At 44.8% G+C, this 16,597-nt stretch overlaps 1 non-coding gene across 1 annotated transcript; it reads right to left on the reverse strand.

Annotated features, from left to right (window-relative positions):
- Positions 1-9,018: 9,018 nt before the first annotated feature.
- Positions 9,019-9,125, reverse strand: LOC135271779 (U6 spliceosomal RNA). Its single transcript, XR_010339905.1, has one exon. It is a non-coding gene; the product is annotated as a U6 spliceosomal RNA (small nuclear RNA).
- Between the last annotated feature and the right edge of the window lie 7,472 nt (positions 9,126-16,597).

A 16,597-nucleotide genomic window follows, 5' to 3' on the forward strand; every position in this document is an offset into this window, starting at 1 on the left:
TTCAGTTCCTTTCTGAACCCCATTTAGGGTAGCCTTAGGGAGGAAGTTCCCCAAAGGTTAAATGACTTTAGGTGACAGCAGGAATACAATTGAACAACTTGGCTAAGAAGTATTGGAGGCCTGTGGAGGGGCAAATTTGCAGAATCCATCAGGCATTCAAACAAATGAATTTATTCTACAAACATATTCTCCCATGGGCCAAATGAAGCATTCATGAAGATGACATTCACTACAGCATTTGTTCAGATACTGAACAAATGCCTACGAAACACTGAGGATAAAGCAGAAGAGCAGAGGACATAACAAAGTAGCTGCCTTTATGGGCTTTCATTCAAGAGAGGGATTTTTTTTTTGAGACAGAGTCTCACTCCGTCGCCAGGCATCAGGCTGGAGTGCAGGGTGCAATCTCGGCTCACTGCAACCTCCACCTCCTGGGTTCAAGCAATTCTCCTGCCTCAGCCTCCCGACTAGCTGGGACTACAGGCGCGCACCACCGTGCCCAGCTAATTTTTGTATTTTTAGTAGAGACAGGGTTTCACCATGTTGGCCAGGATGGTCTCGATCTCTTGACCTCATGATCCACCCGCCTCAGCCTCCCAAAGTGCTGGGATTAGAGACATGAGCCACCATGCCCAGCAGATTCATTCATTTTTATTTTTTTCTTCTAGAGACAGGGTCTCTATTGCCCAAGCTGGAGTGCAGGTGTGCAATCATAGCTCACTGTAGCCTCAAACTCCTGAGTTCAAGCAATCCTCCCACTTCAGCCTCCCAAGTAGCTGGGACTACAGGCATATGCCAGCATACCCGGCTAATTTTTTATTCTAATTTGGTATAGAGACGGGCCTCACTTTGTTGCCCAGGCTGGTCTGGAACTCCTAGGCTCAAGCAATTCTCCCACTTCAGCCCCACAAATTGCCCAAAGGTTTTGAGCCACAGCACTCTGTCTCAATAAATTTGTACTGAGCCCCTACTGTATACAGGCTTTGTTCTAGGATAGGGTTGCCAGATAAAATATAGGTCTCTCTGCTAAATTTGAATTTCAGATAAACAGCAACATTTTGTTTAGTATGACTACACCTCAAATATCCTACCCTCTTGGGTCATAAGTATGAAACACGTTTATACTAAGGAATTACAGTAGTCCCCTGTTATCTTGGGGGGATACTTTCCAAGACCCCAAGTAAATGCCTGAAACTGCAGATAGTAGCAAACCCTCTATATGCTATGTTTTTTTCCCCATGCATGCCTTTGATAAAGTTTAATTTCTAAATTAGGTACAGTAGGAGAGATTAACAACACCAGTAATAAAGTAGAACAATTAGGACAATATGCCAGCATCACTACTCTTGCACTTTGGGATCATTAAGTAAAATAAGGGTTATTGGAACACAAGCACTGCAATACTGAAATAGACAATCTGATAACCCAGACAGCTACAAAGTGACTAACAGACCGACAGCATATACAGCATGGATACACTGGATAAAGGGGTGACTTAAGTCCCAGGCAGGCCACAGTGGGAAGGTGAGATTTCATCACACTAGTCAGAACAGCATGTAATTTAAAAATTATGAGTTGTTTCTTTCTGGAATTTTCCATTTAATGTTTTCAGACTGCTGTTGACCATGGGTAACTGAAATCCCAGAAAGTGACACTACAGATAAGGGGGTTCTACTGTGTTCCTTGTTATCTGCATTTCAAATTCAAAATTGAAATTTCAAATTAAAAAACTGAATCTCAAATTCAAAACTGGGCAGGCTGTATTTTAATTTGCTCAATCTGGCAAGCCTATTCTAAGAGCATTGCTTGTAGAAGAAAAGGTTAGGGAATAACCTAAGTGTCCATCAATAAGGGACCCATGAAGTGCATTATGGTAAATCCAACAACAGGAAATTGTTACCAAAGAAATAATGAGGTAGGTTTCTACGAAGACTCAGAATTCTTTCCATAATGCATAGTTAGGTGAAAAGAGGAAGGTTCAAAATAGTGTACAACTTATCCCGCCATCTGGTAAAGAACAATAAATATGCAGATATGTACATATATTTCATCAAAGCATAGACTTTCTGCAAGTTGCCCAGAGATGGGTAGCAGTGCTTGCTTTTGCAGAAAAGGAACAAGAAAACTAGGGAACAATAGGGGAGCACCAGCCTACACCTAGGCTGGAGTGCAATGGTGCGATCACAGCTCGCTGCAGCCTCGATCTCCGGGCTCAGGTGATCCTCCCACCTCGGCTTCTCAAGTAGCTGGGAAGCTGAGGTGGGAGGATCAGCTGAGCCTGGATGCTCAGCTAATTTTTGTATTTTTTGTAGAGTAGGGGGGTTTGCCATGTTGCCTAGGCTGGCCTTCTGTACCTTTTGAATTTTGAAATATATCTACACTAAACTGATTTTTTCTTTTCTTTCTTTCTTTTTTTTCGGGGGGGACAGGGTCTCACTCTGTTGCCCAGGTTGGAGTGCAGTGGTACGATCTCAGCTCACTACAACCACTGTAACTTTCACGTCTCGGGTTCAAGCGATCCTCTCACCTCAGCCTCTTGAGTAGCTGGAACTACAGGCATGCACCACACCTGGCTAATTTTTCTATCTTTTTTTTTTTTTTTTTTTTTGTGATGGAGTCTTGCTCTGTTGCCCAGGCTGGAGTGCAATGGCTCGGTCTTGGCTCACTGCAACCTCCGCCTCCCAGGTTCAAGTGATTCTCCTGCCTCAGCCTCCCAAGTAGCTGGGATTACCCTCCACCATGCCTGGTTAATTTTTGTATTTTTAGTACAGACGGGGTTTCACCATGTTGGCCAGGCTGGTCTCAAACTCCTGATCTCGTCATCGACCCGCCTTGACCTCTCAAAGTGCTGGGATTACAGATCTGAGCCACCACACCAGGCCTAATTTTTGTTTCTTTTTGGTAGAGACGGGGTTTCACCATCTTGGACAAGGTAGTCTTTTTTTTTTTTTTTTTTTTTTTTGAGATGGAGTCTCACTCTTATTGCCCAGGCTGGAGTGCAGTGTCATGATCTCGGCTCACTGCAACCTCCGCCTCCTGGGTTCAAGTGATTCTCTTGCCTCAGGTTGTCACCCAGGCTGGAGTGCAATGGTGCGATCTCAGCTCACTGCAACCTCCACCTCCCAGGTTCCAGAGATTCTCCTGACTCAGCCTCCCAAGTAGCTGGGATTATAGGTGCCCGCCACTGTGCCTGGCTAATTTTTGTATTTTTAGTAGAGACAACGTTTCACCACGTTGGCTAGGCTAGTCTCATACTCCTGACTTCATGATCCGCCCGCCTCAGCGTCCCAAAGTGCAGGCATTACAGGCATGAGCCACCACGCCCAGCGATTAGGCTGGTCTTGAACTCCTGAGCTCAGGTGATCTGCCCGCTGTTAGGTCTATGACTACGCCAATTGTCATGCTGAGGTTCAAGGGGAGTGAATGGATGAGCAGAAAGAATACTCCAGCAGCATGTTAGAAGGATCATCTACCTACAAAAAAGAAAGAAAGAAAGAAAGAAAGAAAGAAAGGAAAAGAAAGAAAGAGAAAGAAATACATACATACATACATACATACATACATACATACATACATACTCGGGGGGGCCGTAAGCAGGTGAAAGATAATCTTATTCAGCAGCAGTTTTCGTTAACAACTTTCTCACACTGTCCTCCCTGTCTCAGCTGCTTAGTACGGCAGCTAAAACATGCAGCTGCACGGCTGGCTTTCCCTTGCCTTCAGGGTTAGCAGCTTAACTCTTTCTCTCTCTGGGCATGAACCAGACAAGTTGTGTCCTGGCTCCCTCCTGTCCATCCGCAAGATGGACAGCTTTGACTCTTTTTCTCTGGATGTGAGTACCTGTACAGTGTCAGCAGGGCAATTATACCTTTGAAGACAACAGCTGCATAGGGACAAGGGATGGCCTTCCCATGTTATGGCTATATGGCTGTGATAATATGCGGAGTTATATGCCTGTGCTACAAACCTCACTGAATCACGCAGGATGTAAACGTTCTGCCTCAGCCTATTCTTGACCAAAGCACAGCCATGTTTCTTATACCCGCCTTGGCCTCCCAAAGTGCTGGGATTACAGGCATGAGCCACTGAGCCTGGCAGCAACTGATTTTTTTTTAAACAAACATTTGATTTATGTGTGTTTTCAGATGTCTTGGCTGGTGGGCCTGAGACACTTGGACAGAGTTGCCGTAGCCTCCTTTATGGATTTTGGGATGGCCCCAGAAAGGACAGAATTAACTTGGCAGATCACCTAGATTCAACATAAAGAACTGGGAATGGGGACCACGGCATGCACTCAGGGCTGGTTACAGAATTTTCAGGAACCAGTATAAAATGTGTGACTCCAGCTGAGCGTGGTGGCTCATGCCTGTAATCCTAGAAGTTTGGGAGGCCGATGTGGGCAGATCACCTGAGGTCAGGAGTTTGAGACCAGCCGGGCCAACATGGTGAAACCCTGTCTCTACTAAAAATACAAAAATTAGCCAGGCGTGGTAGCGGGTGCCTGTAATCCCAGCTGTAATCAAAAGAGTAGCTGGGCGTGGTGGCACACGCCTGTAATTCCTGCTACCCTGGAGGCTGAGGAAGGAGAATCACTTGAACCCAGGAGGCGGAGGTTGTGGTGAGCGGAGATCACGCCACTGCACTCCAGCCTGGGTGACAGAGCAAGACTCCGTCTCAAAAAAAAAAAAAAAAAAAAAAGCAGTTTAAAGTTCACCAGGCTGGGCACAGTGGCTTATGCCTGTAATCCCAGCACTTTGGGTGGCAGAGGCGAGTGGATCACCTGAGGTCAGGAGTTCGAGACCAGCCTGGCCAACATGTTGAAACCCCATCTCTATTGAAAAATACAACAATTAGCCAGGCATGGTGGCCAGCACCTGTAATGCCAACTACTTGGGAGGCTGAGGCAGGAGAATCACTTGAACCCGGGAGCAGAGGTTGCAGTGAGCTGAGATCGTGCCGCTACACTCCAGCCTGGGCAACAAGAGCGAAACTATCTTGCCTGAATGGTAACAGTAGAGTGTTAAATCAAGCAGGGGGTCATTTTAAACATGGGGCCCTGCTCAACTGCACAGGTCATACATCCATGGTGCTGGCCCTGAACATGCACAGTAGCCAGTCACTTAGAAAAGGGCAGTTTTGCCGCAAGACGTCCCAATCCTGTCAAGCTGAGAAAACCCACAGCTGCGGCTGTTTCCTTGTACAAGCATACCTGGGAACCTAATTCCTCACAGAGTATTTTCCACATGCACCAGCACTCTGGTCATGAGTTCAGAAGAGAAACCAAAGCAATAAAATAAATATAAATCAAAGCCAACCATGGTAATAAAATGGATCCAAAGGGTCACTGTGGTAGGCAGGACATTAGAATTCAGACAGCTTTAGTGTCTCCCTGGACAAATTACATGAATTGCTGTCAGAGGTACCCCCAAAGTTCATGCAAAATACACCTCCTGGCTCATTTAACTCCCATTTCTCCGGCAGTAAATTATTCATGGAACAAGCTCAAGCTGGCAGAGCTGTTGTCTCAACACAGGCCTGATGTCCACACAGAAAACTGCTCAATAATTTTTACCGGAAGTGACCCAGCACTACATTCATTCCCTGAGCACTGGCACCAGGGCACCAGACTGCAGGGGGCAAAAATCCCCAAGACAGCATCCTGCTTCTGTTCGGAGTGGGGTGTAAAGTCCCCATCAAGGGGCCGAAAGTGACCCTGCAGTCTCAAAGCAGCAGTCCATGACCCAGGTGTTGGTGACTTCATAAGGCCAAGGACACCAGAGGGGCCCACAGAAGCCTCCGGCAGGTGAGAAGGAGAGATAGGGAAAAGAAAGAAAAAGACTTGGTGAGAGGACAGTGCAGGATGAAGAGGGGAGGGGCTGGAGCAAGAAACAGACAAGAAAACTTCTCTCTTTGGGGAAGAAGATATGGTTTGAGGCAAAATATATGGTTCTAAAGAGCAACTTCCACCCTTCAATGCCCCCATCTCGGCTTCTGGAAGTCTTTCCAGGCTTTGAGGGTCAGCTCCAATGACACCTCCTCCAGGAGATGGGGGGTAGCTTCCCCTGACTGCCACAGAACAACGTTCCTACACAAATAAATAAGAATACAGTAGCTAACATTAGTGGAGTTTCCATTCATCACCTACACCCTCTCATTTAGTACCCCCCAGCCCTTCCTGGGCATTATTACAGCCCTAATTTTGCCAATGAAGAAACTGAGGTACTGAGAGATCGAGTAACTTGCCCAAGGACACGCAGGTGGTAAGTGCTGTAGGTGGGACCAGACAAACTGACTCCAAAGTCCTTACTGTAACCGGTGGGCTCTATGTTTCCTTCTTCTTCTTCTTCTTTTTTTTTTTTTTTTTTGTGAGAGGGAGTCTTGCTCTGTCACCCAGGCTGGAGTGCAGTGGTGCGATCTCGGTTCACTGCAATCTCTGCCTCCCGGGTTCAAGCAGTTCTCTACCTCAGCCTCCCGAGTAGCTGGGATTACAGGTGTGCACCACCATGCCCGGCTAATTTTTGTATTTTTAGTAGAGACGGAGTTTCATCTTGGCCAGACTGGTCTTTAACTTCTGACATCATGATCCACCCACCTCAGACTCCCAAAATGCTGGGATTACAGGCGTGAACCACTGCACCCAGCCTACATTCCCTTCTTCTACCTTACTGTGGCTCAGAGGATCACCTGAGCCCAAGAACTCGATACCAACCTGGACAACATAATGAGACCCCATCACTACAAAAAATTTCTGCCTGTAGTGTGGACAGTAGTGTCCAAACTTCACCCCTCCTCCAGGAAACCTCTCTTGAGGATAGGGACTCTATCTAACTTATACCACTATTCCTCCAGCAATCCACTACAATGCCTAGCACATAGTAGGTGCTCAGCAAATGTTAATTCGATATCTTACTCTCAGCAGACACACGTACAAAAAGTATTGTGTCCAAAACACAAAAAGAAAATATTTACAAATCATATGTGCAACACAGGATTTGTATTCAGAATTTATGATGGGCCAGGCACGATGGCTCACACTTGTAATCCCAGCACTCTGGGAAGCCGAGGCGGGCAGATCACCCGAGGTCAGGAGTTTGAGACCAGCCTGGCCAACATGGCAAAATCCCATCTTTACTAAAAATATAAAAATTAGCTGGGCATGGTGGTACACACCTGTGGTCCCAACTACTCAGGAGGCTAAGGTGGGAGGATCGCTGGAGGCTGGGAGCTCAAGGCTGCAAGGAGCCCTAATTGTGCACTGCACTCCAGCATGGGAGACAAGGCAAGACTGTCTCAAAAAACCAAAAAGTGTCAATCTGAATCCCATAATTATGTACAATTATTACACGTCAACTAAAAGGAAAAAAATTACCGAATGGAAAAGAAAAAACAGTGCTTGGCATAATATTTGTAGAACTGAATAGTCCCATTGAAGCAGTCAGTCATTCATTCTATTGCAAAATAGCTCAAATGAAAAGAAATTTATGAAAACTTTTTTTGGTCAGGCACGGTGGCTCACGCCTATAATCCCAGCACTTTGGGAGGCCGAAGCAGGTGGATCACCTGAAGTCAGGAGTTGAAGACCAGCCTGGCCAACATGGCGAAACCCCATCTGTACTAAAAATACAAAAAATTATCTGGGAGTGGTGGCAGGTGCCTGTAATCCCAGCTACCCAGGAGGCTGAGGCAGGAGAATCATTTGAACCTGGGAGGCAGAGATTTCAGTGAGCCAAGATAGCGCCACTGCACTCCAGCCTGGGCAATAAGAGCAAAACTCCATCTCAAAAAAGAAAAAGAAAATTGTTTTTTACTAATGTTAAGCTGAAATCACCCCTATATAAAAATATTTATGTGCCAGGCTCGGTACCTCCTGCCTGTAATCCCAGCACTTTGGGAGGCCAAGGCAGGCAGATCACTTGAGGTCAGGAGTTGGAGACCAGCCTGGCCAACATGGCAAAACCTTGTCTCTACTAAAACTACAAAAATTAGCCAGGCGTGGTGGTGCAGGTCTGTAATCCCAGCTACTTTGGAGGCTAAGACAAGAGAATTACTTGAACTTGGCAGGCGGAGGTTGCAGTGAGCTGAGATTACACCATTGTACTCCAGCCTAGGCAACAGAGCGAGACCTCGTCTCAAAAGAAAAAAAAAGTATCCAAGAGAATGAAAATATACATTAACACAAAAACTTGTACAAAAGTGTTTATAGCAGCATTATTTGCAATAGCCAAAAAGCAAACAACCCAAATGTCCATTGGCTGATGAATGGATACAAAAAATGTGGTTAAAAAAAAATGTGGTACATCCATACAATGGAATATTATTTATCAATAAAAAGGAATGAAGTACTATTACATGCTACACCACACATAAACCCTGAAAACAGCATGCTAAGTGAAATAAGCTTGACATAAAAGGCCACAAATTGTGTGATTTCATTTATGTGACATATCAAGAATAGGCGAAGCTATATGTAGGAGAGTCTCTATGGCTCATATTTGCCAGGGGGTGGGGGAAAGGGGAAATGGGGAGAAGCTGCTGTGGATTGCAGGGTATTTTGGGGAGATGAGACAAAAATTTTTTGGAATCAGCGATGATGGTGGCACAACTTTGCAAATATACTAAAAACTACAAAATTTTTTTTCTTGTAAATCTAGGTCTGAACAGAGAATTATACACTATTTGACAAAGTTTTTCTTTTTTCTCTTTTTTTAGAGACAAGGTCTCTCTCTGTCACCCTAGCCAGAGTGTAGTGGCATGATCATAGCTCACTGTAACCTCAAAATCCTGGGCTCAAGCGATCCTCCTGTCTCAGCCTCCTGAGCAGCTAGGATTAAAGGCACTTGCCACCATGCCCATCTAATTTTTAATTTTTTTTTTGGTAGAGACAGGTTCTCGTGGTGTTGCTCAATCTGGTCTCAAACTCCTGGCCTCAAGTGAGCCTCCCACCTAGGCCTCCCAAAACCCTGGGATTACAGGTGAGAACTACTGCATATGGCTGAGTTGTACACTTAAAAATTTTTTTTTTAAATGAAACACTTAGCAAATTATAGTGTCATCCTTGAGAAGGGGTCATGCTGATTTTCTCTGTATCATTCAAATTTTAGCATACGTACTGCTGAAATGAGCATTGAATTGTACAATTTAAAAGGTTAAATGTTATGCTATACTATACTAATTTTATGGTATACCATAAAATTTGAACTCAGGCAATAAACAAAAAAATTCACAGACCTGCACACCAACAGACAAAAATTTACTGCATAATTAAAAAAATAAAAATAAATGAAGTCCTGTGTCTGAAAGGCAGGAGCCAGGTTCTCACCTGTTGTGTGTCACCCAAGTTTCCTCATACAATAAATGCTGATGACAGTGGTTCCCGGATGTGGGAACATATTGGAACCACCTCGGTGCAAGGAGGTCTTTGAAAACTTCTGATGCCTGGCAACCACCCCCAGACATTCTGATTTAATTGGTCTGAGATACAACCTGGGTACCAATTTTTTTTCTTTTTTTTTTTTTAGAGACGAGGTTTCACTATGTTGGCCAGGCTGGTCTCAAACTCCTGACCTTGTGATCCACCGCCTTAGCCTCCCAAAGTGCTGGGATTACAGGCGTGAGCCAAATTTTTTTTAAAAAAAGCTTCCCAGGTGATTCTAACATGCAGCAAAATTTGAGAATCACAGGCTTAGCAAGAGGTTGATGAGCAACCATTCTTGGGAACCCAAAGCGAATCCCCGCCCCGCTTTACCTCACTTTCACCTCAAAGCAATCAGATCAGATCTGCCCTTGGCAAAGAGAACAACTACAGTCATTCCTGCTGTTCATCATGCCGGACAGAAGCAAATCTGAACATTCTCTCCGGTTCCTTAAGGGCCACTGCTCTCTCTATAAACATGTGGTTGATAAGATCAGCAATTCCAAAGCAAGATCCATTCTACAAAACATGGCTTCTTCCATTCTCCCCAGGCTTTCTCTCTCTTGCTGCCCTGTTTGTAGCTGGGGTTGGGAAGTGGAGGAGAGAGAAAGTCATTGAATAAATACATTCTCTGGCCGGGGCAGTGGCTCACGCCTGTAATACCAACACTTTGGGAGGCCGAGGCAGGTGGATCACCTGAGGTCAGGAGTTTGAGACCAGCCTGGCCAACATGGCAAAACCCCCATCTCTACTAAAAACACGAAAATTAGCCAGGCACAGTGACATGTGCCTATAATCCTAGCTACTCGGGAGACTGAGGCAGGAGAACTGCTTGAGCCCAAGAGGTGGAGGTTGCGGTGAGCTGAGATTGCATCATTGCACTCCAGCCTGGGCAACAGAGTGAGACTCCATCTCAAATTAATTAATTAATTAATCGGTTGATTATCTGTGTTCTCAATGAACAGACATGAAAAGAAAAGAAAAAAAGTAAATACATTCTCAGTAGAGTGAGGGTCAGTAGGTTTCCAGATTACCCTTCCCAGAAACATTCATATTTTCAAAGAAGACCTCCTGCTAAACAAAGGGATGAGTCACTAATGATGGAATTTCAGATACTAGTAAGGAAGGTTTTGAGGGACAAGGTCTCTCATTCCTTTAACTTCCCAGACACATTGTCTGGACTGGTCCTGATTGTTTGGCCTGTCTGTTTTCTTAGAACAGAGCATGGGATCCTAGCTAGCTGCATTCCATTCACTTAACAATTTGTTGTTCAAATTTGTTTCATTCAGTTGTGATTAGGTGTTGTCTGTGGCATTTATGGTCTTTCTATGCCAAGCAATCTCATACTTACTTGAAAGCCCTTTTGTATTATCTACTGTATTTCTTACAGCTGAGTCTTTTCTCCTTGTCTTAGTTATTAGACTTCTGGTTGTAGATTACAAAAACCATCTCAAGCAAGTTTAGGCAACAAGGGGAGTTCTCCATAAGATTACAGGTGGAACCAGGGAAGTTAAGCTTCAGGGAGAGCAGAAATCCAGGCATACGCGGTCTGTATCGGGGGTAGACACCAGGTCCCCACCGCAGTCAATGAGGAGGTCAGATCTCAGAGAATAATAATCATTGAACATGAATTGAATGTTTACTATGTGCCAGGCACAGACATTACTGATAACATATTATTCTTATGTTATCATTATGAAATATGTTACTATTGCTCTTCTGATTTTACAAATGAGGAAACTGAGGTCCATAGAAGATAAGCAATATGTTCAAAAGCTTCCAGGCCAGGTCCAGTAGCTCACACCTGTAATCCCAACAATTTATGAGACTGAGGCAGGAGGATCACTTGAGCCTGAGAGTTCGAGTCCAGCCTGGGCAACGTAGGGAGACCTTATCTCTACAAAAAAATTAAAAAGGAACCAGGTGTGGTAGTGGTGCCTGTGGTCCCAGCTATTTGGGAGGCTGAGGTAGGAGGATCACTTAAGCCCAGGAGGTAGAGTCTGCAGTGAGCAGTGTTTGTGTCACTGGACTCCAGCCTGGGTGGTAGAGCAAGATTCAGTCTAAAAAAAAAAAAGAAGAAGAAGAAGAATAGGGGATGGGGGGTGGTTCCAGTTGGCATTTGAACTTAGGCAGTATGGTTTCAGAATTTTACATACTTAGCCACGAGGCGAATGGTTCCTTTAAGAATTGTACAAAAAAAAAAAAAAAGAATTGTACAGTAGGCAACCTGCACACCCATACCTGGCGACCCTGACTATGGAATAGATCAGTGCTCCTTATGAGACACTAAGGGCATTTGGAGCTAATTTTGTGTGTAGGACTATCCCATCCTTCATTTACTATACGTGAGTAGTAGTAACCCTCCCAATGATTGTGATAATCAAAAGCCAATCATTTTGACAATCAAAAGTATCAACCTCTTGAAACTTAAAAAAAAAATGAAAAAAATGTTTTTAAAATATCAACCTCAGTTGAGAATTACTAGGATAAACAGACACCCCCAAATGATGTCTGCATCTCTGTTGTGTGAGCTCTTGATGGCTATAGCAATGTGACTTCTTTTCCTCCTCCCACAGTAGTTGGCCCAGAGAACTATATACATACTCCACAAATGCCGGCTGTGCATTGTCATTAGAGCCTGAAAGGACCCAGAGTCCTCGGCATGGTGCTTCCCTACCCAGAAAGATAGGAATGGAAAATGAGTCATGCATGGTAGATTCACCTCCAACACCCTACAGGAAGACACAACAGTTTTCTGTTTTTTCATTTGGTCCCCCTAACAAGCCAGCATGGTAGGAAGGGCAGAAATTAGTTATTCCTATTATGAAAAAAGAATATAACAGTGAATTTTTTTTTTCATTTTTTTAAGACCCCCCTTTTTTAAAATCGTTTTTAATTTTGGCAAAGAAAAAAGTACCTATAAGCCCATCCTCTGCACAGCTACTCTGTTTTGTATGTCACCTCCTGGCCTTGCCTACAGGCTCTCTCTCCATGTGCGTGGTTATAGTCAAAGAGTGTACCATCTGGGGTTCTGCAATTTTCACTTAACATTTATAAATGTTTTCCTTGTTGCTACATGGGCTTCATGATGAATGATTTTTAAAATGTCTGCATAGTGTTCCATTGCACAAATCCACTTTTATTTTATTTATTTATTTTTTGTAGAGACAGGGTCGCACTCTGTCACCCAGGCTGAGTGCAGTGGCACAATCATCGCTCATTGTGTTATAGGATGGGAAGTCTTGACTGCAAGTTGTCCAGGTTTCTGGCGTGTTGAACAAACAATTGAACAACATGCACAGACAAAACAATGGAAGATGAAAGCATAGGCTTACTGAAGTGAAAGTACACTCCACAGAGTGGCTCAAGAACCCCGATTGTAATGTTTCTCGGGGTTTTTATTGAATTAAAACAGCATGGTAACACCCCTAAGCACCCTTTAGGAACCTCTGATTGGTTACACTCTATACAAATAAAGGATTCTGCCCAGGACCAATCAGAGGCAGAACTCTGCCCATGACCAGAGGCATCCCACCTGTGACCTATGTGCAAATGAAGGTTTCAGAATGGACCATTTTCAGAATTCCCATTTTTTAAAGATAAGCCCAGCCTGGGCAACATAGCAAGACCCCATCTCAAAAACCAACAACAACAACAAAATATATTTTAGGCCTCCTTAGTCCAATGCCCTTGCCATCCCACCCCATATCCTCCCCCAGCTCAGATATGCTCAGTGATGAAACCAGTTTCTGAGGTTGCAATTCCCTCCCAGGAGCAAATGAGGGGTTGATCCAGAGTGCTTCTGCTGGGCGTGGTGGCGCGTGCCTGTAGTCCCAGCTACTCGGGAGGCTGAAGTGGGAGGATCGCTTGAGCCCAGGAGTTCTGGGCTGTAGTGCGCTATGACGATCGGGTGTCCGCACTAAGTTTGGCATCAGTATGGTGACCTCCCGGGAGCGGGGGACCACCAGGTTGCCTAAGGAGGGGTGAACCGGCCCAGGTCGGAAACGGAGCAGGTCAAAACTCTTGTGCTGATCAATAGTGGGATCGCGCCTGTGAATAGCCACTGCACTCCAGCCTGGGCAACACAGCAAGACCCCGTCTCTAAAAACAAACAAACAACAACAACAACAACAACAAAAACAAAGTGCTTCTAAGCTCTGTAGTTAATGCCTGCCTGGCTCCAAGCAATCGGCCCAGGTCCAAAGAGGAACATACAGGCAACCGCAGAAAGGATCCTGGTGCCTCCAGCCCCTTCCTGGACTCTTCTGCTCTAGGTCTTGTAGAATGAATAGGAAAGTCTGAGTATTTCACCTCCAGCAATTTTCTTTTCTTTTTTTTTTTTTTGAGACGGACTTTCGCTCTTGTTACCCAAGCTGGAGTGCAATGGCGCGATCTCGGCTCATCGCAACCTCCGCCTCCTGGGTTCAGGCAATTCTTCTGCCTCAGCCTCCCGAGTAGCTGGGATTACAGGCACGCGCCACCATGCCCAGCTAATTTTTTGTATTTTTAGTAGAGACGGGGTTTTACCATGTTGACCAGGATGGTCTCGATGTCTTGACCTCGTGATCCACCCGCCTCGGCCTCCCAAAGTGCTGGTATTACAGGTGTGAGCCACCGCGCCCGGCAATTTTCTTAAGGTAGTGATTCCTAGACCTGGCTGCTTCCATGAGTCCTTTGGGAGAACTCTTCCCATGCACAGATTCCGGCCTGTGGAATCAGGATCTTCAGGGACTGGGGCCTGAAGATCTATAGTTTTTAACACCCTCCAGTTAGTTATGAGCTCACCTAGGTTTAGGACCCACTGCCTCAGGGTTCATAAGATCACCTAGGCAAGGTTGTCAAAACGCAGATTCCCAGCCTACCAGGGAATCTGCATTCCAACAAGCATGTTGTCCACCATCCACAAAAAGGGAACCGTCAAGGACCGGGAAAGAGCCTTTGCAAAAAAACAAATAAAAACATAAAATAATAATAATAAACAAAAAATAACTTTTTTTTTTTTTTTTTGAGACGGACTTTCGCTCTTGTTACCCAGGCTGGCGTGCAATGGCGCGATCTCAGCTCACCACAACCTCCGCCTCCTGGGTTCAGGCAATTCTCCTGCCTCAGCCTCCTGAGTAGCTGGGATTACAGGCACGCGCCACCATGCCCAGCTAATTTTTTGTATTAGTAGAGACGGGGGTTTCACCATGTTGACCAGGATGGTCTCGATCTCTTGACCTCGTGATCCACCCGCCTCGGCCTCCCAAAGTGCTGGGATTACAGGCTTGAGCCACTGCGCCTGGCCAACATAAATTTTTTTAAAAAAATTTTTGGTCTAGGAAGAAAATTCTTGAATGAAACAAAGAAAAAAAAAGAAAAAAAAATTTTAAAGCCTCTGCAGCCACCATTTCTCTGATTTAGTTAAAATATAGGCGAGCCTCAGTTGGAAATGGCTCTTTCCAGAGGAACCAACTAGACTTCCTATAAATCCACTTTTCTCATCCAGCTCCAAAGTATTAGCATAAAAGCAAAGGAGAGAGAAGGAAAAGGAGAACCTCTCCCTCCCAAGTAGGAGGGGGGCCCGCAGTGGACAGCGTGGCAGGTGGTGTTTATCTGCAATCATGGGCTATTCTCCAACTCCCAAACAGCCTCTTAGATGCAAATTGTTCATCAGCATCCTCTCTTAGCCATTCATCCCAGGAACTGATGGCAGCAACTTAAGTTGTCTGATTTTTCCCTTTCCCAAATTGAACTGCTCAAGAGCCAGCAGAGACTAGAAGCCACACAAAGCACCACCTCCTGTGTGACAGGACACCCCCCTATCCCTGGGGGTGCACCATCAGCCCCCCTGGACTTAAAACAAAGGAGTCAAGTGTATTTTTTAGGGCAAAATCACAAAGACATTTTTACATAAGTTCCAAAATATATTTCCCTTTATTGGAGGTGAGAGAAAGAGGATATTTAACTTCAGACTTACAGCAACCTTCCTACCTTCTCCACTGCATACTTATCTGTGAGCAGGGCCCTGGGGTCTCAGCCTGTCTCCAATAACTTGACAGACAGGGTTTGCTTCTGAGGCAAGTCATTTGTTTTATCTAATCGTCCCTTAGGGCAGTTTCACAGCATGTCAAAGACAACACCTTGGAGACAAAGGACACATGTATCTTTGCTTCATGATCTCCAAACACCAGTTTTGTGGTGACAGAAACCATTAAATTAAGACACCATGGGATTAAAATTACAGTTAAAAATATTTTAAAATAGACATCATACTGACAAAGATTGAAAGGATTTTTTTTTTTTTTAATTTTCTTCAGAGACTCAGAGGCTGAGAAAGGAATTTTAATACCCAGTGTGGGCAAGGATGCAAGAAGTGGGCAGCCCTCTCCTGTACTTCCTGGAGGGCCACTGGGCAATTTGAGTCACAAGCTCTAAAAATTAGGCAAACCCCATGTTAATACACTTCTAGAAATTTATCTTGAGAGGGAAAAAAAAAGATGCACAGATATTACGTGCAATGATTCTCTGTAATATTAAAAAGTGGAAATGAACTGAATATTCAAGGGTAAGAGAATAAAAATTGCACAGTAGACATACAATGGGATTTTAATGAACTCTAAAAAAAAAATTGTGCTATAAAACAGGAGTCAGGAGCCAGGCATGGTGGTTCATGCCTGTAATCCCAGCACTTTGGGAGGCCAAGACGGGCAGATCGCTTGAGCCCAGGAGTTTGATACCAGCCCGTCTCTACAAAAAAATACAAAAATTAGCTGGGTGTGGTGGTCGTGTCTGTAGTTACAGCTACTTGGGGGGCCAAGGCAGGGAATCACTTGAACCCAGGAGGCAGAGGTTGCAGTGACACAAGATCACGCCACTGCATTCCAGCCTGGGTGACAGAGCTAGACTCCATCCCCCCAAAAAAAGAAAGAAAAAAGAGGATGAATCCCTTTCGGGGCAGGGGCCACATATCAACATTTGTAACCGAGGACACGTGCAGGTAAGGATAAAAAGAGATTGAGGAGGAGGAGGGAAAGAAGCACTTTTACTAGTTTTGCCTGTGAAGTAAAAAGATAAAAAGACAAGCCTTAATAGCATAGGAATTCAAGGCCCTAGCCTCTTCTCCAAACCAAGAATTCTCAAGTGTTGCTGAAGCCTAGGACACCGGACACTGGTAAGTCCCTGTGCTGAGGCTGACATCTGAGT

This window comes from Aotus nancymaae, unplaced genomic scaffold (assembly GCF_030222135.1).
Source record: "Aotus nancymaae isolate 86718 unplaced genomic scaffold, 86718_ANA_hifiasm-v0.15.2.pri h1tg000089l, whole genome shotgun sequence".
Lineage (NCBI taxonomy): Eukaryota > Metazoa > Chordata > Mammalia > Primates > Aotidae > Aotus > Aotus nancymaae.